Consider the following 22792-nt stretch of genomic DNA (forward strand, 5'->3'; position numbering starts at 1 on the left):
AAAGCAAGGGCTTCCATTGGTGCAATGGAACCTCCTCTCCTTCTTCTCTCCCCATGCGCTCCCCCAAATCTGCTCCAGAGGGTTGGGGAAAACTCCAAAACATATTTGGGAGGTGGGGTAAGCATGGAGGGAAGGAAGAGGGAGAGAAAGTCCCATGGCGCAGGCAGAAGTCCTTGCGCTAATGGGGCAGCTTCATTGGCTACAACTTTTAGTCTTTAAGGTGCCACAAGACTCTGTTGTTTTTCTTGAGAACTTTGTTATAGTGTGGCCTATAAGTACTATTAATAAATAAGCAAGCAGCCATGCCAGGGGTTTACCATATTCATACTACAGAGGAAATCTTATTTTTAATGTAGTGGTGCTAGGTAACCCATTGGAAACATTGTTAGTGGCAAAGGCAGTAATTCAGATCTGAATACGATCATCCTCAGAAGACTTGACAAAAGTTTTCTTCACGCTCTCTTTTGTGTTTTGCTTATGCTGAAGACCATAGCAAATAAGTGAATATTATGAAACACCATGAAAATAGACCTAAAATGGTGCAGCCTTCTCCCCTATGGGTGCTTGCTGCTTAGTGTAACCTCCTCTGCCCCTCTTCACCTCTAGCACGTTCTGTTTTGAATCTCAATGGTTGAAGTGCTCTGGCCCCTCTTTCATGCCTCTGCTGTCTGCACCAGGGCTGTGGAGTCGGTACACCAGACCTTTGACTCCGACTCTATTTTTCTACTCTCCGACTCCGACTCCAACTCCTTCATAAATGGCAAATGTATATTAACTAGTAATAACAAATTTACTGTAGGTAAAATGGTAGCACAAGGCATTTCATCACCACCACGTGAATCCAGAGCTTGGAAAAGTTACTTTTTTGAACTACAACTCCCACAAGCCCAATCCCTGGGGCTGATGGGAGTTGTAGTTTAAAAAAGTAACTTTTCCACGCTCTGGATTCACGTGGTGATGATGAAATGCCTTGTGCTACCATTTCACTACAGTAAATTTGTTATTACTAGTTAATATACATTTGCCATTTATGAAGGAGTCGGAACTGGAGTCGGAGTTGGTACATTTCTACCGACTCTGACACCGACTCCTCCCAAGATTGCTCCCGACTCCGACTCCACAACTCCGACTCCACAGCCCTGCTCTGCACCATGAGTTCTGCCCAGCATAGGCAGCATTTGCCTTATTGGCAAGTATCCCTGTGCCTTGATATCAATATGAATATGCACTCTTGCACATTGGTATCAACATCATAAAGGCTGAAGAGATGCTATATTAGCAGCAAGATTAGCAATCAAAAGCAGTTTTACCTGTGTAGATTAAAATGTGTGTGCTTAATAAAAGGGGGAGGACTATTTTTTCTGCTATAAAAATACTAAGCATCTACCCATGAGACTTTGCTTTTAATGAGGTTATGTGGCTTTTATGCAACTGTGTCAAAAGCATGCTCCCTCTAAGGAATTGCCACTGAACTAGTTGCTAGATAATGCTCATTGGAGCTCATTGATCTGTAAAGATTAATCTGCAAAGAATTGGCTGGGAAAGGTTGTTTGCATCAGATTTTTTAAAACTCTTGCTGTAAATCACCTTATTGTGTACTTGAAACCTTGCCTGTCAAGTTTTCTGTGATTTTTGTTTCTGATAACACTCAAATATTTTTATTGTGAGGATCTTCTGCATGTCGCTTTGAGAGCCTATCTAGGCTATAAAGGACAGCGTACGTATTCTAAATATATAAAACAATAACATTCTAATTCCAAATCCTCCCATATTCAAAGTAGGGTTGTTGATGTTTTACTGTGTAAACTGTCTAGAAGTTTTCTTAAAATCAAGCACCATTTAAATTTTATTAAATAAAAATACATAAAATAAAAAATATTTTTTTTAATGGACTGATGTAGCTAGTTTGGGAGTAGTACTGGATCCATCATTGTCACTTGAGGCTCATGTAACCTTGATGACTAGCAGTACCTTTTTCTAGCTTTAGGTTGTTCACCAGCTACGACCCCTTTTGGATAGAGATGACTTGACCAGTGTACACCATGCTCTGGTAACTTCCTGAAAGGGTTATTGCAGTGTGCTCTATGTGAGGTTGCCCTTGAAGAAATTCAGAAATGTTAACTGGTCCAAAATGCAGCAGCCACATTACGGGCTGGGGTGCCCTTTGGAACTCGTATAACCTCTGTTTTAAAACAGCTGCATTAGTTGCTAGTTTGTTTCCACACCCAATTCAAGATGCTTACATTAGTGTTTAAAAGCCCTAAAACAGCAGAGAGAAAGGTAGGTGAAGCAGGGGGATGGTGGGCGGCTCCGAAGCCCCTCTCGTCCTGCAATCTGCAGCTGCTGCCACGGATCACAGAAAAGGAACAGAGGGGCCCTCGGGGGGCCCTGTAGCTCCAGGGGCCCTCGGGCCAGTGCCCCACCTGGCCACCCTTTAGAACCAGCCCTGCCCATAGAAGTGCGTCTGGTACCGTGGCCCCCGAACTATGGAATATTCTTCCTGATGAGGTTCGCCTGGCGCCAACATTACTATCTTTTCGGTGCCAGGTAAAAACCTTCCTCTTCTCCCAGGCATTTTAGTTTCAGTTTTTAGCTTTTTAGCATCTTAGTATTTTTAGTATTTCAGCTTTTAATATTTAATATGTATTTGTATGTGTATACATATGTTTTAATTTTTTTTGATATTATTAATGTATGTTTAAATTGCTTGATATGTGGTTTTAATTGTATATCAGATGTTTTACTTGTTGTGAACCGCCCAGAGAGCTTCGGCTATGGGGCGGTACATAAATTGAATTAATAAATAAATAATAAATATAGTCTGGTACCTTCATTATATTAGATTTGTTCCGATGATCGTGATATTGATTACCAACACCCTCCTAAAAGCATTTTTGTCTAAAACCACCGTATGTATCCAGACATTCATTAATTGCCCCTGATGAAGGCTGTATATTGTTAGCCGAAACGTGTTGGGCTTTTTACAAGATCTTTTTAAAAAATACACGCTCCTTATTAAACTTTTGGTATTTTCCTACCTATGTTTTCCTTTGTCATTCTGGGGCAACCCCCCCCCCATTCCGTCTTATTGAATGACACCCACTCCTTTGTTGCTGACACACAAATTTACCCTGGCCTTTGACATTTGAAATGTGCTTTCAGGACCCACCCTATTTCTGTGACTGTAATTTGTTTTAACTCTTTTTTAATATTGAATTTTAAATTGTTATAAGCCGCTCTAGGATTCCTGGTGAATGATGGGTAATCATCATCATCATCATCAAGACACCTTGCAGTTTAAGAACATACCTATAGCCAACAGATAGTTCGATCAAACTTTAAAAAAAAACAGGGAAATTGGGCAGCGAATAGTGAATGCACCAGGGGAGCAGGAGACCTGACCTCCTCTCTGAGATATTGTACTGCCCTACAAATTTGTCAAAATGCAAACACAGTTTGGGTTGGTCTTTCACAGTCCAATCCACTTCCTGTGTAGCTTGGAACCATTTGGTAACATGTGCCTGTGAGCATATGGTGCAATCATGCTTAGGAAAAGTGAAACTGCCCTGAGAGAGGAGCAGAGAGGGGAAAAGGAGGGCAGGAAGGGAGGGAGAAAGGGGGAGGGGAGGAGGAGGGGAGGAGATTGGATGGGTGGGCACTGGGCAGAGGGGAAGCCCCTTTCCTTTCCTAAAGAAAACATTGTGAACAGTATCATAGTTTTTCAGCGTATCCCCCACTTTTTTATTCTACAGCAGCACATGTAACCTCCCACTCAAATTTAAACCAAAGCTGTCCCTGGTCGCATCCACACCAGACCTTTATTTCCTTTAGACAGTCATAGCTTCTCCCAAAGAATCCTGGGAAGTATAGTTAGTGAAGGGTGCTGAGAGTTGCTAGGAGATGCCCTGTTCCCCTCATACAGCTTCAATCAGAGCGGCTGACTGTTAAACCACTCTGGCTACTGGAACTCTGTCGGGGGAATAGGGGTCTCCTCTCAGCACCCTTCACAAACTACACTTCCCAGGATTCTTTGGGGGAAGCTATGACTGTCTCAAGTGAAATAAAGGTTTGGTATGGGTGTGGCCCCCTGATTAGGCAAGCCAAGCAGCTGTGAGTCTGGATTTTAGAACGATAGTTGGTTCTTACTGAGCGTGCCCAACATTATCATTTTCAATGCTAAATTTCTTAAATTAATTAAAAATCAGCCAGGCATTTTTTAAAAAACTGCAGAAGATGAAGGTCAGAGTATGGAGCAAGGTCAGTAATAGGATTACAGGTACTCTGTGAACATGGCTGAGTTTTAATTAATCTCAACAAATTATGAGAACTCTGGCAGAAAAAAGTCCAAAAGGGCTCTGGGTTTTTTTCTCTCTTTTTACATTTTGCACTCTCGATTCTCTCTGACCGCTTTGTGTAACGCCATGAACATTTAGAGGGTTGTTAAGTAAGCATTTCTGAGTTCAGAACTATAAGTTTTGTAAGGTTTTGTTTTGAAATGAGCTTATGGGAAGCATCAGAATGGCATGGGGGTATTTTCAATTTAACATTGCGGAATGTGAAAAATCCATGCTGTCTATAGTATACAGGTACTCTTGTGACTGTATAATAAAATTTAGGACACAATCCTATGGTTCCTGGGAGACTGTCCCAGGGGGATATGGTTTTGTGGATTTCCATCTCTGTGAATGGAGAGGGAGAGCTACCCTCAGGCCACATCCGCACCATACATTTAAAGCACTACTATAACACTTTCACAGTCATGGCTCCCCCCGTCCAAAAAAAGAATCCTGGGAACTGTACTTTGTGAAGGGTGCTGAGAGTTATTAAGAGACTGCTATTCCCCTCACAGAGCTCCAATTCCTAGAGTGGTTTAACAACCTTCCCAGGGAATGACATCCTTTTGTTTCTAGCCTGCCTGACATGACTATTTTATAGTCACTTCCACTCTACAATGTACAAGGAGACATAATTTTAAAACCCTATATGGTTTTGGCCCAGTTTATCTAAAGGAGCGCCTCCAGCATCATCAGCTATGCCGCCCAACAAGATCAGCCTCAAAAGACCTTCTCTCCATCCCATCAGTCAAAACAGCCAGACTGGTGAGGACTAGAGAGAGGGCTTTTTCAATTGTGGCCCCCACCCTGTGGAACTCCCTCCCAAATGATCTCCGCCATGCCTAGAGTTGCCATATTGCCCGGTTAGCCGGGTTTTGCCCGGATTCCATGCATGCCACCCGGCGCCCGGCTAGCCCCTTAGGTGGCCTGGATTCTCAGCTTTAATTTAAAAAAAAAAAGTTTCTAGGTGGTCCGGTTCTCAAGATATGCATAAAAACGTCAGCCGCCCCCCCGACTGTTAAATCTTTCTTTAAACAGTACTGTATACAGTACTACAGCACTTCCTAGCTTTAACCCCGCCCATTCAGGATTGTAGCCAATCAGGGATTGTGTTTCAGTTTCATTGACCTGAGGCAGTGTCTAGAAAACAAAATGGTGGTTTCACCCCCTGTTTATCTGAAAATCTCATAAATTGGGTAAGTATATACATTTCAGTTTTTTTTCCTCTTATGTGCAGGAGTCAGATCTTGGGCAGTGTTTTTAAAACTTCCCAATGCTTGCTTTTTGTAAAAGCAATGCTAATCCCATATGCCCAGAGTAAATCCCATTGAATTCAATAGGACTTACTTTGAGTAGACATGGTTATGAATGTGCTCAAAATCAATGGGACTTTGGAGTGAATGTAAAAAAGAATTGTGTTTGTGTTCTAACTCTTTTTGCCCCCTTCTCCAGTCCTATTTTAAAGCAAGTAGGCAGGGCTTACTTAGGTATTACAGTTTTTATTCTGTAGGAAAGTAATACTGATTTTTTTAAAACTAATACTGATTTTTCTGCAATGACCAACTAGTTTGACAATAAACTATTATATGGGCTGTATGTATTTATACATCTGCAGTGTGTGCGTGTTTGTGTATGGAGTCTTTCCAACACCCCTGTGAGGTAGGGTTGGAAACCAAGGCAGCTCACAACAAGAAATAAAGCCATTTAAAATCCAATAACCATAAAAACAAGTATAAACAGTTGCAAAACAGCGTAAAGTGGCATGATTCGGAATTTTGGGTTGTGTGAATGAAGTTGCTTATCACTTGAGGTTGCATTTCTGTCCCTGTTTGAGTAAGCCCCACTGAATACACTGGGGCTTGCTTCTGAATAAATAAACTTAGGATTGCACTATAAATATATTTACAGTTTATGTAAATAATAAATATATTTGATAGTCATGCTTATATAAATATTTCTTCATTTATCATATTTTTGGTTTTTGGTTAGGAATCCTGACTGGTTGTGAGATGCTTAGTTTTTTGCCTTACTCATAGGAATCTTGTTGTGGTTGGTATGGTATTACATTTAGGAAAGTGTTACTGCCTTCTGTGTTTTTTTTTCCTATTTGCATTTCACTTATCTTTAACCTCACAGCCATAGAAGCAACAGCAGCATATGCAAGATAATTAACTCCCATTAGTGATAAGAACAAGAATTTATAATTATTATTTCAATTAAAACAAGAGGCTTATCAATACTTTGAAGAGGACCAGATATTTATTTTGTTTCTGAGCCCAGGACTGGGTCTTTCATGATGCCCGGTGTGTGTGGGGGAGCAGGAGAGTAGTCGATAAGACAGACATCCTGGCATTGATAATTTAATTAGCAAGGTATGTGTGGGGTTGCTGCACACTTCCAGACCCAGTTTCATTTTGAGTATGGAGGTGGAACCTGTGTAGATGTGGTTGCTCAAAGGGAGAAGAAATTTTGAGTTAAGCAAAGCTCTGCTTTTATAAAACCTAAGAAACATACAGATACTTTGAATGTCTGAGTGCCTGCACCAGTGGAATACTGGAGGAACTTGTAAAACTTGCTGCAACAGTATTTAGAACTGAGCATGTGGTGTGAAAGACTCCTTTTCCTAACATTTTGGCTTCTTGTTTTTCTCCACCCACCACATCTTTGAAATATATCGTATATGGTTAACCGTACTGCTGCCCCCGACTTACTTTATGTTTGTAGCTATTTTGTGTTTTTATTATGTTTTTATATTGATTGTGTATTTTTATTGTTTTTATTATATTTGTAAGCTGTGCTGAGCTCTGTTTTTAACAGCAAAAGGGCAGGATATAAATTCTCTTAATCAATCAATAAATACTCCATAGTGTTGGAAACTAGAGTCTAGGCATTTAAGGCTGAAAATGTTGCTTTTAAAAAAAAGATTTCTCACATCTTTCCCCAGCTTTTGGTGGTAATTCCTAGGCACAAAAACAAAACAACTGGACAATCCAAATATTAATATGCAAATATTTGCATAATATGCAAATAATATGCAAATATTTTGCATAATATGCAAATACTTTACATAATATGCAAATTAACCTGCCCGGATCTGTGTAACTGGAATATGGCAACCCTAGCCATGCCCCTTCTATGATGAGTTTCCACCAGGCCTTGAAGACCTGGCTCTTCAGGCAGGCTTTTGGGGTGGGCTAGATTTTATCTTCATTGTTTTTAGATTTTCAATGTCTAGGTATTATATGCCTATGTTGTACATCGCCCAGAGTAGCTGGACAGCCAGCCAGATGGGCGACTAATAAATTCTATAAATAAATAAATAAATAAATATTTTCTTCTTTGGCAACTATTATACCATATGTGATGTCTTGATTCCACAGATTCAAATGAATATGTTTTCTGGTATACTGACGTACTTACAATTAAACCAGGCCACCAAAGCATTACCCATGAAACAAAAAGTAAAACACACACTTCAGAAATTACCATTTATGATGTCTAAAGTAAGATTTAAATGGAGAAACTGGTTTGTGGCTCATACTCTCAACCCTCACACCAGCACTAGGGCCTTTGCCATGCTATGGTTGTCAGGTTGAAGCCTAGAACGTCTCCTTTTGCTCTTAAATCTGCTGCCACATGTGGCATGGAACAGCTGCATTCATTTTTATCCTGTTCTTTTTGTCCTCTCGTCTCCACCTCCCCACCCCGCCAAGGGCTTTAGTAAGCACAACAGAGAAAAGAGAAAGTGGACGACAGGACGAGGTGGAGAATTGCAGGAGACATTAACTCTGGTTTATTTCCCAGTTCAAGAGCAGATTTTAAAAGGTAAAATGGAGAATTTATCTGTGGCAATGTGGAAACTAGGCCCAGCCCATGTCCATAGCAACAACATCCTTTGATCCTGTTACAGGAATACTGGACAAAGGAACGTTTCACACTAAGGATGGGGAAGAAATTCAGTTCAGCTTGCATTTAAAGGTGAATCTGCCTAATTTGCACTTCTCCAAACAATACATGAACAGAAACACAGCCATCCTTCAAAAGTTGCACTTCTCTTTGAATGTTGCAATGTCTTTGCCCAGCCAAGGAACATGTATAAAAATGCACATAATGGGGGAAACTGTGCATATTGGTGAAAATAACATACAAAATGTATTGTATTAAGGAAGACTGCTTGCAAAACATGTATATTAGGCAAAATAGCGTGCAAAAATGTGTATATTAGAAGACAATTGCACTAAAATGCTGACAAATTTTCACAAGGGCTTGGGGGGGCTGCAAATTGATGTAGAAATGTGGAGATCTGAACTTAAGGCTGGACAAATGAGAAACAGAAAGAAGCCAAAATTGACAGATTCACCAGCCCTATTGCACACTTGAGTGGAGGAGAGCTCTTTGTGCCTCATCCTGAGGCCTGGGGAGGATTCTCTCTGTTCTTAACGCCAGTGCAGCCTTATACCAGCTGCAACCTATACAAAAGGAGTTTCCCCCTTGCTTTTAGAAGCAAGCAGGGTAGAGGAGTCCAGTTCTGCCCATTTTCCTTGCACAGGGAGTTCAAGTAGCTATTACACCACACTTGCTTCTCCTTTGGTCATAAAAATACAACAGCAGGCCATATGCCTCATTAAAACAAATGGCATTTGAATGCAAGTGCTTCATTTTGACGTGGCTGTCAAGGGCTAATAGTTATTGATTCTTCATGAAGCACCTTTGGATGCCTCAGTCCGGATGCTGCACAAGGGAAAAGTGACACAAGCCAGTCTGAGTTCTGTAGTCCTGGGAAATAGTAAATGCTCTGATAAAAACACAACCATAGGAGAAACAGCCCCAGCCAAAATCAAGATAAGAAACAACACAGAACGTTTTGAGAAAAGTTTATATAAAAATACATACACTCTGTTTCCATTTCAAATCTCCAAGGCTGTTTGCAATGTATAGTAAACACAAGTTTTAAACCTTCATATAAAACAGGAAATAGCCCAAATGGATAAACACCATAAAAGATAAGACAAGTAATAGAGTCAGCAGAAGCAGCATTCACTTATCAATGAAAACAAAGACCCCCATCTTGGTTTGACACCTAAAGACCTATCAGACTTCCCTAAGGAGGGAGTTCCACAGCCACCCAGCATACACAGTCCTATGTAGCCACCCACTACATTAGGATGGGGGGGAGGAAGGGACACAGATTCTCAGAGGAAATGCTCAACATCCAGATAGGTTCATATTGGAACAGGTATCCTGAGTGCAGACCATTTAGTGCAGAGGTATGTCACTTTCATACCTTCCAGATGTGGGATACCAACTTCTGTCAGCCCAGCTAGCCTGGCCAATAGTCAGGGATGATGGCTGCTATGGACTCACAATATCTGAAGGCCTACAGGTTTCCCACCCGATGCAGGTCTTTAAAAAGGACAGCACTTTTGGATGCACCCAGAAATCATCTGAAAGCCAGTGAAATTGCAACACTGGTGTCATATTTCCAGACAGCCTTCCGTGCTAGCATACATTAACAGCCACCTTCTGAACCAGTGGTAATTTCCAGACAGGTATCAAAGGCAGCCCCATGTAAAGCACATTGCAATAATATTAAACCAGATATATTTTTCAACAATACCCAAACTGGAATGAATACATTGTATATTTCAGTTCTTGTGTGATGACTCAAAATGAGCATGGCATAAACCTAGCTCCTTTGCCAACTGGGCCAGTGCTGGACAAATGAGGCCTGTGGGAAGGCACACCAAATTTCAGTTAGAACTATCAACTCAGCCCCCTAACTGAAGCATGAGAGAGTGTGTGTGTGTAATGGGAGGGGGAAAGGGCAAAAACTAGAAAAGCTGAAGACACAAACCCATTCCAAGTTCTTACAACTTAAATGCATGGCAGGTGCTTCATCATAATTTAATCCTTCTGCCAAACTTAGTTGCATAACCCTGCGCAACAGGGCCTTTTGGCAAAAATTTAAAAAATGAAAAATGAAAGACAAACTGTTGTTAGAGCTAAGTAAAAGCGGAATAGGATTAGTGTATTGACTCCTTGGTTACTCTGCTTTCATTTCAAAAGTTCAAGGAGAGGTAAGGGGGGGGGAGAGAGAATATTCTATAAAGCAGAACTACAGTAATAAGTGGATAACAGCCTGCAAGTAGCACTGTACATCAACCACACTAGAATACGTGAGGGCTTTTTTGCTTTTGTTATTCATTCTGAAGGCCAGGGAATGTTTTTAATATGTAGACTGCAGTTTTGATCGGTGTGTGGCTTTACATCCTGCATTATGCATTCGTAACACAATTTAGCCCAAACAAGCAATTATACTGAAAGCCCTAAATCAATATAGAAATGAAAAGGTATATGGTCTATGTTGAAGTGCTGGTATAGAGCTTGACCAATACTTACAAGTAAACCCCTTGCCCAACCACTGATATGTGATATGGGGTATGCCCTGTCCTGCCCACAAGTGGGACCCCACAAGTTATGACAGATGCCTGAGGCAGGTAAGGGGTGCAGGACCTTGGATAGTTCCAAGCAGGCCACTTGCTCCAGCAAGTTCTGAAGCTCATCTCAGGCCTTTTATCCTTCTTGGGGCAGACTTCCTCTTCCAGGCAATGCCCCCTTACTGAAGACAGAAGATCCTTAGTGGAAGTCCTTTGGCCTGGAGCCTAGCACCCTGCTTGCCTGTTAGCCAGCTCTCCTCTTTGTGCGTTCCTGCAGTGGTGAGCAAGCCCTGGGGAATGGGAGGCACCTGGTTAAAGAAAGAGAGCCAGTTGCTCAGGCACATCTGGCTAAGAGGATGCTGTTGTGGGGGGGTGTCATTTGAGGAGCTCAAAATCAAAGGGCTTCTGACTGACAAGCTCCAGCTCAGGCTTGGTGTTGGGGCCTGGGTTCAGCACTGCTGTGGCTTGCACCACTGGTTCTTCCTCCTACTCCTCTGTGTCAGAGTCCTAGCTGCTGCTTGGGCTGGAACAAAAACACTTATCCATGCAAGGTTCCACAATAATCTGGTATCTCATTTTGAATGGCCCCTTTGCCTGCTACGTTCACATGTCACATGTGATCTGTGGTCCAAAGGCTAGCTGCACTGACAGAAAGACAGCTGGCATTCAAATGCTGCATGAACATGGGCCAGCACATAGGTGAAGGGCCTCCAAACAAGAAGGAAACAGACAGTGTGGAATCCTGCATGACCAATAGCTTTGTGCATTCTTCTTGCTCTCACCCCCCCCACACACACACAAGACCTATGTAGCAAGATGCAGAAGGGAAAAAAGGAATCTATAGTAGTTGGAAGAGAGAAAAATGTTACTGACAAACATTTATATTATTCAAAATCTGTTTAATAGGAATGTCTCCCCTTATGGAGGATAAACAGGCTTCTGACACTGAGCATGAGAATAGGTTTTCTGCCATCATCCTACCCTACCAGACTGCAGTATCCGAGGCAAGAGAAGCTGACTGCCAGTAAGAGAATGCCACCCCCAGGAAGCAGTGGTGACAGCCATTTATTGCTGACACACCACCTTTTCACCACCACTGGCTTGCTGCAGGTCACAAGGTGCTGGGATCCAAGAGCTATGGCCCAAAGAAGCCCACATGGCTACACAGATGCTACCTGCAGCGCATGGGCCTTTATATCCAGAAGTATGATACACTACATTTACAGATAGTCACAGGTCAGAGACATAATTAGTTTAATAATTTCTGTACACTTTAAAAAAGAGTGTATTTCAAAACCCTGACCTTATCAGCAGAGTCTGATAAAATGGATTCATCCATGACACCTTGTGCCTGAGACAGTCAATGTGGTACCCTCCAGATGTTGCTGGACTCCCATCATCCCTGACCTTTGGCCATGATAACTGCGTGTGGTGAGAGTTGGCATCCAACAGCATTGGGAGGGCACAGTTATGCTTTTTTTACATATGTGTTCAGCGTTTAGACATTTTCTAATATTAGGTGATCTAGAAAAGTTTCCAAATACATAATGCATTACTTGGCATTTAAGGTAGGACTTGCTGAGTTTTTCATTCACTCGCTTGATTGGTTTTGCTGCAGCAGCCTAACACAGCTACCCTCTGGAAGTTGTCACCTTAAATTGCCAAAACTCTGTGAGATCAGCAACTATAAATTCCCATGATGCACTTAAGGCTATCCAATGAATTGTTTCTTAATTATATACACAAAGGTTGTAAATCAATTCTAGCATAATTTGATTTTCTTTTTCCTTGAATGGGTAAGCAGGTCAATAAAAGGTCCAAGGTTAACTTTTTCTTTTCTCGAGTTCAACATGCCCTCATCTCACTTTTTAACATGATAGGAAAAATTAACAAATAAAAGAAAACCCTAATGCAAAGTTATTGTTCTATTCTTGAGAAACTTGTAAAGATGCTCTGGAGTAATTAATGGGCAGAAACAAACCTCAGGGCAAAACAGATGCTACATGCATACCCTCTGTCAGCAGAGGCTGGTTTTGCTAGCCTGGCAAATCATTCCGTATGACTTTAAAAAAAAATACATTATACAGCAAATGCAGGGAACGCAACTGAATGAAAAACCCTATTATCATTTCTCAGCATCATTAGCTATTATATCATTTAAATGCCTTGAATCCCTTTGTCAGATATGAAATTAAGAAGCACTGAAGTGAATCCTAGGCATTAGCTATCACATTATTCTACAGATCAAGTACAGGCTTTGGAAGGGGGAAGGTAAAGAGAGAAAAGAATGCTTGAAAAGAAAAAACTGCATTGGTTTTCAGGTTAACTTTTTTCTACAACACCAAAGCAAAACCTGATTATATCTTTCATTTAAATCAAGCAACGCCATTCACAAAGGAAAACAGCCTTTGAGTTTTTAAGTCTGTTTCCTCCTCAGAGATTTATGTACTACTGGGGCAGGTAACAGCGCCCCACTAATCAATATGAAATGTCACATGATCTTCCGGAGGATTGGAAAAATCATTTTCAAAGTAACAGTGCAAAGACCACAGGCCTGAACAAAGATAGCAGCGTTTTCAGTGGGATGCACGGATGGCGTTTCAACAGGGCTTGGAGATGTTACAGCCCTTCATCCACCCACAAACAGATGATAGCCTTTTGACCCACCTGCTAGGGCAAGCAGATAGGGAGGAGGCTGGAGGAGAAGACAGGGGGATCCGATGGAGCAGTGGAGGTGCAGCAACTACATCTCTCTCTCTCTCTTCCCCCCCCCTCCTTCAGACCTTTTGGGATGCAGGCAAGATCCTCAGATTGACAGCTGGCAACATTAATCCAGAGCAGGCTTTCATTCCACTGTTGTTGTTGTTGTTTTATACAGCTCAATATACATCTAGAGGCTCTAGGTGTACCAATATGCTCCATCCAGTACCAAGGTGACAACTACAGCTTTTTTAATACAGTATCTGTAAAGGAAACAAGCCATAGTTGTTGCTATATACTGTAAACTATTAACTAGGTATGGAAGCCTCAGGCCCAGGGGTCAAGTGTGGCCCTCCCAGTGTGGCCCTCAAGACTCTACCCAGGCCATGCACCCTCGCACTCCTCACCAGCTCTGCTTCACAGCTTCCTCAAGTGTTTTTCCCTGGCTGGATTGTGTCCTCCAGAGCTTGGAAAAGTTACTTTTTTGAACTACAACTTCCATCAGCCCAATCCAGTGGCCATGCTGGCTGGGGCTGATGGGAGTTGTAGTTCAAAAAAGTAACTTTTCCAAGCTCTGCCTTGAACTCTGATCATGCTTCTGGCTTACTTGGATGGAGGATAGAGAGGGATGTGTGAGTATATAGAAACTTGTCTACTGTACAAAGATAACATTTACAGTCACTGCTCTGCCCATTTTTACCTTTGGCCTTGCCAACCACTGGCATGTGCCCCCCCCCGAAGGGAATGTGGCCCTTGTGCTAAAAGGCTGTTCCTCCCTAGTATAGACATGGAAGGGGACGTGCTGTCTTAAAAGATCCTCTTGTATGCAACTGGGTACACAGAGGACCCTTCTCTGCACTATGATGATGATCATGATTACTGCTACTGAGCCCTGGTAAAGCAGGATTTCCAAAGATGTGCATCATACCATTGTATATGCAGAGTTCTTTTCAGACCATCCAATGAATGTGCATACATTGGGAGGGAGAGAAGGACAGGGGCTGAAGGGTCCCAGACCTGTGCCCGGCGGCTTCACTGCCTGGAAGGGAAAATGAACAAAGTGGCACCATTCAAAGTACACACTCACATTACCACTTGCAACTAAAGCTCTTCCTGACATGATTTACCTAACACCACTACAAGTTAAATTATTAATGAAACATGTGTATCTTGGCATCTCGTGCACACACTTGGCTTCACTTAGGGCCTCTCTGATGTACTACAAGATACTCCACAAGATATTAGCTAGTCATGCTAGATCAGCTGTGTGTATACATACTAGCAAAGCCAAATGGTCGATTAACTCCGGTCAAATTACATGGCTCTTACAAAGCAGGAGAGGCAGCAAAAGTATGCCATGGTTTTTAAAATATACACAACACATTTGAACACATAGTTTATATTGCAGATTTTCCCCCATGACACTATACGTGAAGAATGGATGGTGAATTGCTTGCTGAAGGAAATTTTAAAAAAACTGGTATCAAAAACATTTCTATGATATAACACTGATTTGATGAAGTTGGCCTTTATCCAACTAAGTCCTACTCAGAGAAGACCCATTAAAATTAATGAACCTAAGTTAGCCATGTCCACTGACTTCAGTGGGTCTACTGTGAGTGGGACTAGCACTGAATAACACCCTTTTTCTCAATACAGGGAATCCAAATGCATTTCAACCAAAAGGTCTTCTTCAGAGGGCACTAATGTATGAATATGCATGTACATATGCTGTCTGATACAGACACAAATTATGAATTCAAAAATATTTCACACAATCAAATTTATTTTAAATATGTTGCTTGTTGCACCTATCATTGCTTGAAATTAACTTGATCTTCTGTATAAATGCAACTTTAAAAAACTGCTGTTGCTGTGCTTTCCATTAGAGATAGATGAGCACATCATCCCAACTTACATCAGTTTGGCTAGGAAGTACTCTGAGCTACTTTTAATAAAACAAAAATTAGCTCAGCCAAGCCCATCTGTTCTTTTAGATGTTGGACCTCCCCTTTCCAAAACACCCTCCTAGTTTTATGCCACAATTGGGTGGTAATTGAAGAATACTTATTTTATTGCTGGTGAAAAAGCCATCTCTGCATGCAATGTTAATAACTGTCACCTCTTAAAGGTAATGCAAATTTGGTGATCTGCAGGGCAGTCGTTGTGTATGACTGGAAATGACTTTTGCAATGTGTCAGCCAGAACCGTATTTCAAAGACAGCCACAACACAGATTTATATTCTATTCTGCTATACAAGAGTGGCATGCAAGAAAAATACACACTGCACTCACTTAATCATAGTTCCTTGAAAAAAAATTTTTTGGGGGGGGAGAGAAAGAGTAGTCTATAGAGCACCCTTTCCCAACCTTTGGGTCTCCAGATGTTGCTGGACCACAACTCCCATCAGTCCCAGCCAGCATGGCCAACGGTCAGGGATGATGGGAGTTGTAGTCCAATACCACCTGGAGTATAGGGAGGTGCCTTATACTGAGTTAGACCATGTTTACACCTAGATCAGTATTGTCTACATCAGCCTTTCCCAACCATTGGGTCCCCAGATGCTCCTGAACTGCAATCCTCATCAGTCCCAGTCAGCATAGCCAATGGTCAGGAATTATAGGACCTGTAGTCCAGAAACAACTGGGGACCCAAAGGTTGGGAAAGGCTACTATAGCATTCTCAGAAATTTGGAGGTTAAAAAGATGTAAACAGCAAACACATTCAGTATCAAGAAAGCCAATGTAGCACAATTACTAACCTAATATCCTCTGTGCAGTGTTTCATGAGTCTTTACCGATATTGAATGCACCCTGCTGTCATTAACGGAATAAATAGATACCATACTTCCAAGAAGCTGTCCATCTTTGATTTTCCTGGAGCAATATGCCCATGTTTTGCCAGTTTCTCTGACAGTAAAGTAACCCATACCACTGATCGAAAGAAAATTCTTCCTCATTTTTCTTTCTTTCTTCGCTATTTCTATTCTCACTGCCACCATACTATTGGTCAATTTAACTCAGTATTGTCTGCACTGGCTCTTTAGAGTTTTAGAGGCTTTTCCCAGCCCTACTCAGAAATGCCAGGGAATTAACCTGGGATCTTTTGCATGCAGATCATGTGCTGTGCTACTGAGCTATGCCCTTTCCCCAGTGCACACCAGATCCTCATGAGTAGCTCTTTAGTAATCTGTAGAGGCCTGCCGGGAGAAGCCATTCAAAAAGTCCTGGCTTGTGCACAGAAGTGGCTACACATACCTTTGGGCCCCAAACTTTGTATTTATGGGGTAGTCAATTTAATGTCCTTCTGGATGCTTTGTACTACAACTCCCATCAACTTCCTCCAGCATAGCCAATGGTCAGAAATGATAAGAACTGCAGTGCACAACCTCTGGAGGGCACCAGATTAGTTACGTATAGCACCACACATACCTTACTTCAGCAAACCTTACGACAACTCTGTAAGGTAGCTCTGAGCAATGATTCCCTATATTAGAAAAGGAGACAAAGAGAATGAGAGGTAGCGGTTTGCCGAAGGCAACTTAATGAATTCATGGCTAAGCTGTCATTTCAACCAGGGGAACAGCAAGCTCGTAGCCCACACTCTTAATCACCCGCTCTCAATCATCACCAAGTGCTGCAAAAAAAAAGAAAGTAGGGCAGGGGAATAAATATTCCCAGCATGGAATAATGTTACCAGGCAGGCCTTCTCAATTGCGCACAGAGTGAATATTATCAACCAGCATTTCATTTCCCTCATAGTCCACCTGCAGACAGAGATAAAAAACAGGAGACGACGAAAGAGCTGCACATCTTCAAGGACAGGCTGAACTAAGGCACACTGTGAAAATACTGCCGTTCTCACAGATGCCTTTTCAAGAGAAGTCCAATGTTGCCAATGTATTTGTTTTCTGTTCCCACACCTTATCATGTCCAGCAGTCTGCATTACAATGTCAAAGCAAATAAATTGCTATCGTTAACAGCTTGCGGTTAATGATAGAAAACCCATCTTGTTTCCGGTTGACTTCAAAGAATGCCGTAGCGGGGCGAGGGGGGGAGAAGATGACCTTGTCTGAAATATATGTTCCAAATTTTGAAAAAGTAACTAGATTCAAACCCTAATATTTGTCCTCAAGATAATAAAATCAATTCAGCATAAGAGGCAGACAGCTTTATCCTGAGCACATCTGCTTGGACCTAAGTCTTGTTGAAATTAGTTAAGTTTCCTTCCCGAGAAATATGTTTAGAATAGAATTAAGCTTCTTTCTGAATGAACACAGAATGTGTTTGATTCTGTCCATGCATTCATACAAACCCCAATAAAAAGAAGAGGGACCTTAGGACAGGTTCACAAAGTAGACACCAGGCTTTGAGTATTGTACAATTATACATTCAAATCAGGGAGGGGAACCTGTGGCCCTCCAGAAATTGCTAGACTAGGGCTACATACACACTATGCATTTAAGTCACATTCCCCACCCCCCAAAATATACTGTTGTTTAAGTATGCTGGGAATTTTAATTCTATGAGGAGTAGACTACAGTTCCCAAGATTTTTTATGCGGATGTGTGCTTTAAATGTATAGTGTGCTTGCAGCCTACAACTCTTATTAACCCTGACCATTGGCCATGCTGGCTGGGGTTGATGGGAGCTGGAGTCCAACAACATCTGGAAGGACAAAGACGCCCCATCCCCCTTATAAGTAATACATGAAATGTCCTTAATGGCTACAGTTTCATAAAATATCTTTTGAGCATCAGGGGCAGGATGGGGATCCATTATTCTTTTTAGGACTTCCATTTATAATACCACAACCAAAAAACAAATCATGGTTGCATGAATGAGGCTACAGATAAAGATTGCTACATCTGAAAAGCAAAGATCATTTTTGTCAGAGACAATTCTTATTCCTGATTAAACTTGTGCCAAAGATTATTGGCAGCAACTGCAACCCTGGACATCAAGAAACTGGTATGCGTTGGTATTTGCCTCCCTGCCAACAACCTTAGAGGAGGAAATTCTGAATTTCCTATTATCTTATCCTAAAGTTTTCCCTTCTTTTAATAAAAGCAGTACTGTTCTTTCTAAGTGTTGCCAAACAGTATGCTGGAAAATGAGCTTTAGAGAATTTCCTTGTCAGCTTTAAAACACTGCTAATAACACTGATCTGAAGAAAATTGCTAGAGCAAAAACAAGCAGCAAGCAAATAAATAAACAAGCAATCCAGTCAAATAAATTCAGGATTGAAGACCCAATCCCAGGTTTTGCTGGGCAAGATCTGGCACAGAGCTCCCACTACCAACATAAGAGGTCACACCACATGCTTTCTTGCTCCACACTGGGAGATGCCCTGTCTCTGATGCCAAAACAGCAACTGATGTTGGTGATGCTGCTGCAGCCCTAGTAGAAAAACCTCGTTATAGTGCAGGAATGCTAGCTATGGGACTTGAAGGGAGGAGACAACAGGGGGCACAACTGGGAGAATCATATACAGCCATGGGGGGGAAAGCACACCTCTCATGTCCCATCTTGGGCTGCATTCAGACTTGGGGTTTATTACATTAGTTTTACTGGTTATGATGCTAATGCTTCTATCCGGGTTTCTAACATTCCTTTTAACCTACAGCACCTGTTGCCTTGTGGAACTGTGGCTTTTTGATCAATAAACTGCCACATTGTACTAAATCTCATTCACACCAGTACATGTGGTATGATACAACAACAAACACAACTGGGCATGTTGCCACTCCCCCATTCTTTCCATGCATGTACACTTCTGTTCCCCTGTGATTCACCGCACAGTACGCCAAGATACCGCCCAAAATGTCATAATGTAAGTGGTGGAGGTGTCATCCGGGAAAACCACAGGAAACTTACAATGCAAAGCTCCTGCAATATTCTGCATTTTTTTTCTGGAAACATTTAATACAGAAATGAGTGCTAAAGTTCTGCTAGATTTCCAAAACATGACTTTTATGTTGTGTGAAAAGTTACATAAAATGCAAAAATTAACAGGTAAAGAAATGTCAGGAAGACGGAATAAAGTGCCATCTGAATGCAGTCTTGAAGGCATCCCAACTTGAAAGCATTTTCACACATAGCAAACACTTTTGTCACATTCGTATTTCTCTAATGCAAAACCTGCATGAGTTAGAAAGTACATTTGCTTTACAAAGTGATTTTTTATGCCACATGGGTAGAGATATGAAGCCCCCCTCAAAAACCCAGAAAAATTTGAGGGGGAGTTCTTTTCTTTCCTAGAGGGGAAGTGGGTGGTTTGTTTTTATTTTCATTTTTTTTAAAGGCCTTCACATCTCTACATATGGGTAGATATAGCAAAGGCCAGACTCAAATGCCTTTTGATGTCATGCATGACAATGCAAAGGAACTGAGCTCTTCAGCTCTGTCCCACTTGCTTTGCAAAGAATCATATTCCATAGGATTTACTTCCAAGCATAGGCTTGCAACATTTTAAAGTAAAACACTAAATCGGGTGTGGGGAACCTTTGGCCCTACAGATATTGCTGAACTACAACTCCCATCAGCTCCAGCAAGCATAGCCAATGGCCAAGTATGATGGGAGTTGTAGTTCAGCAACATCTAGAGGGCCAAAGGATCTGCACATCTGCACGAGATGGTCAGTCCTTCTCTCCTATTCTTGCTAAAAATACCAGTGATAGTGATGTGCTTGGATTCAGGATGGTTGTGGTGGTCGCTTTTAATTTAAGGCCTTGTCTTAATCCTGGAACACACAACTATCCCTCTAAAAGAATAGAAACTCCACACCTTTGCACAGATAGGTCAGATCCACTTATATATGTACACCATTATATTGTTACTTTACTCCAATTGATTAACCAAGATAAAACTGATTGTATTCAAAGTACAAAATTACAGTCTACTCTAAACCAGCCTATTCTTCTAGCTCTGTTAGGTAAAACTGAACTATCTCTCTGGCATAGCTTATTTTAACAACATAATTGTTGTTGATTTTTTACATCAATATTTAATGACTTGCAAATAAATAACTAAAATAACTTCATTTAAATGCACTGCATTTGAAACAATATTAAAGTTATTTCCCCGAAGTTTGATCTGCCATGCTGACTCAGACATTCATATAATCACTTGCAGTATGTTACAGTCAAGGAATGAATGCATGTGCAAACCAGCCCTCAAATAAAGGAGAAAATTCTCATTTCGGATACTTTAATGCCCTAAGAGACCTCCCAAACCAACATTTATTCATTTGAATTCTCAGATTGTATGAATAAGAGCTGCCCATTACACTTAGCAGGTTTCAAAAAAGTCTGACAAGAATGTTTATATATTCTTTCACACCCTTGCAGAATTAACAGCACAGGATTACCATTTGAATACTCACGCTGTTAATAACACGAATAGAGTGTTGATGGCTCCCATTTCTAATAGATGTATTATTCCATTATTCCATCCTGAAAATCTCCCTCCAGGTTTGCTATTTTTATTGTTGCACCCAAATGATATACAAAGAAATCACATTACACATAGAAAAAGGTAAAGGTGTCCCCGCACTTGTAGTGCGAGTCGTTTCAGACTCTTAGGGTGACTTCTTGAGAAGTTTACTAGGCAGACCGTATATATGGGGTGGGATTGCCAGTTCCGTCCCCGGCCTTTCTTTACCCCCCAGCTTATGCCGGGTACTCATTTTACCGACCACGGATGGATGGAAGGCTGAGTGGACCTCGACCCCTTTTACCAGAGATTCGACTTCCTCCTTTCATTGGAATCGAACTCCGGCCATGAGCAGAGCTTCGGCTGCGTTACCACCGCTTACCACTCTGTGCCACGGAGGATCTTACACATAGAAAGCATGCACTATATTATAAGCACATACACGTGGATTCGATCTTTGTTTAGGTGACAATGATATGCTAAGAATCAGGTTTTCAAAAAGGCAGGTTGATTCAAACTCACAGAGGCCTGTTGTTACAGAAACTGCACATTCAGCATAAATCAGAATTCAATGAAGTTACCAATTGTTTCGGAAGCAAGAGCCTGTGGTCCCTTGGGAATTTCAGAAATAATTACCAGCAGCAACAGCCAGGTCAAGAGTATAGTGATCTATCAAATGTTATTTCTAGACAATGATGAATGGGAAAGAGCTGGGTTGAATGCACTGGAAAACCAGCCAGATTAATATTTCTTTTTTTAAACTTCATAAGACTAACCAAGCCTACTGCATCTTTTAACTGAAAATGATGGTACACATTTTGCTGTCTGATTCATTAGATGGAGCTTAAAAGACCACCAACTCAAAAGCAGTGCAAGGCAAGAGAGAAAAAAGAAAGATATGCCCACCCTTAAGAACTCCAAACTATTTGAGGGTCCAACGGCAAAACTATCCAACCACATCACATCATTTATAATTAAAAACAGAAGAGTGAGGTCCCTGGTTGGCGTAATCCACCCACCAATGTAAAACATCCACTTCTCCAAAATCATCTCTTGCTGCAGCACATTACTTTGCAAATATTAGACAGGATTGTTATGACAATGATTATGTATTATGGCAGGAATACCTACTGTATTTAACCATTCACTTAAGATTAGCATCACGGATGTGGCAGCTCTCTTGCTTTCCAATCCCAATGTAAAATGAGGAGCCGATCAGAGGGGGAATGAGGGAATGCTTGGCAGTCGCAGAGGGAACTCAGCCCCCATGTAGAAATATGCCCTCACCTATTAGCAATGCTAATTGCTAGGTGCTTTCAGTGTCAGATATTATGCACAGCCATGTGGGAGATTTTCATTCATCAGTAATTTATGAGCCATCAGGAACAGAAAAGGGTGGGACACTGTCTACTGGGAGACAGAAAGGTTAACATCACAGAATTTCTCCAATTAAAGGAGGGGGTGTTGAAGCCTTCCTACAAAGTAGAAAGTGTCAGAATACCCCCTTCCCTCTAAAATACTGTAAATACACTCCTCAGAGTGCAGGCTTCTCCAACCTGGTGCTCTCCAGATGTTTTGGACTATGACCCATCATCTCTTATCATTTGGTGTGCTGGCTGGGGCTGATGGGAGTTGTAGTTCAAAACATGTGGCAATAATCAGATTGGGGAAATCTGCCCTAGCACAACAAAAAAAGGTGTCCAGGCCATTTTGTACTGCCAGCAGTACCTTTTTTTAAAAAAAGTGTAAATGTCAACAGTCAGGAGTTTCTGATCTTCTTTATCAAGCTTCTAGTTCCTGTGTCTGCAGAGATTGTTCAAAACGTGGTGTCAAATAATTTCTCTTCAATGCTCAGACTAAACTGGATGGAGCGGAGATTAGACAGA

At 41.4% G+C, this 22792-nt stretch overlaps 1 protein-coding gene across 12 annotated transcripts in view; it reads right to left on the reverse strand.

The window, feature by feature from the left end:
- The window catches only part of PLCL1 (phospholipase C like 1 (inactive)), a 326003-nt gene that overhangs the window by 234006 nt on the left and 69205 nt on the right, over window positions 1-22792 (reverse strand). For 4 of the 12 annotated variants that reach the window (XM_061608107.1, XM_061608105.1, XM_061608109.1 and 1 more), the window contains 2 exons: window positions 14400-14510; window positions 13439-13734 (listed from right to left, as the gene is read on the reverse strand). The exons of 7 other annotated variants lie outside the window; for them this stretch is intronic. The gene's annotated coding sequence lies outside the window, so the exon portion shown is untranslated. Of the gene's footprint in view, window positions 1-13438; window positions 13735-14399; window positions 14511-16903; window positions 16944-22792 lie in introns of those variants that run through there. One more of the 12 variants, XM_061608108.1, reaches the window with a different exon arrangement.

This window comes from Rhineura floridana, chromosome 2 (genome assembly GCF_030035675.1).
Source record: "Rhineura floridana isolate rRhiFlo1 chromosome 2, rRhiFlo1.hap2, whole genome shotgun sequence".
NCBI classification, from domain to species: domain Eukaryota; kingdom Metazoa; phylum Chordata; class Lepidosauria; order Squamata; family Rhineuridae; genus Rhineura; species Rhineura floridana.